Source organism: Dipodomys merriami, unplaced genomic scaffold, assembly GCF_024711535.1.
Source record: "Dipodomys merriami isolate MVZ:Mamm:240054 unplaced genomic scaffold, mDipMer1.0.p SCAF_23, whole genome shotgun sequence".
Classification (NCBI taxonomy): Eukaryota; Metazoa; Chordata; class Mammalia; order Rodentia; family Heteromyidae; genus Dipodomys; species Dipodomys merriami.
In genome coordinates this window covers 5,935,320-5,936,234 of record NW_027203715.1, presented here as the reverse complement: position 1 = coordinate 5,936,234, position 915 = coordinate 5,935,320, and positions in this window count along the sequence as shown.

Sequence of the window (915 nt, the reverse complement as noted above, 5' to 3'; positions counted from 1 at the left end):
AATATTTAAACAATTATTAGGCTACTTGGTGTTATATACATTCCATTTTTTCTGCCAGGCCTGGGATTTGAACTCAGGGGCTGGGTAAATCTGCAGTACTGTTGGGGAAGGGAAAGCTCACAATGCTGGAAGACAAGAAAGACAGGCCTGTTCCTAGCACTTGCTAAAATAATATTCATATACATTTTAAACACATGATTTATATTTACATATACATGTTTATTGCATATTGCAGTTAGTGTAGTTATTCATTTTATTTTTTTATTTAGTTATTATATATTTTAGAGGATCAATTATATATTTTAGTGGGTCAATGTTAGCCCACCAGGCTGACGCAAGTGAAGGTGTCGGGCAAAATTGAGGACCTGAGATGAAGCCCTAGGAGTGGCCAATATATAAACAGATAGATGTGTAGATTGCAGCCTGTGTGTGTATTTAGATATGTATATTAATCTATAAATAAAGTTATAGATAGAGACAGATAGACATTTATGTAGATTCTAGTGTGTAACTCTATATAAAGAATGATGACCTATATCTTATTTTTATATATTCTATTACTATGAATTATTTGGTCTAAAATTATGCCACCATTAATCACAGTAGGAGACTTAATAAAGTGTTAATTAAGTTATTCAATGACCTATATTTATTGCGTACAATCTTATAATACAATGACTAGCTAATTAGTAGTTCAATTGGTACATTACAAAGATTCTATTATTGTTCCTATAGATAGGAACGAGTAGGTGGAAGTCCCAGCACAGAACTCAGGGCCTAGGTGTCTTGGTTGGGCTCAGGCTTCACTGACAGCTCGCCAGCCTTCGGCCATGCAAGGACATGTGCAATTTTCAAGCCGAGTCATTGAGAGCCAGGATGGTCACAGTGCAAAGGAAACAAAGGTAAAACTGTTGT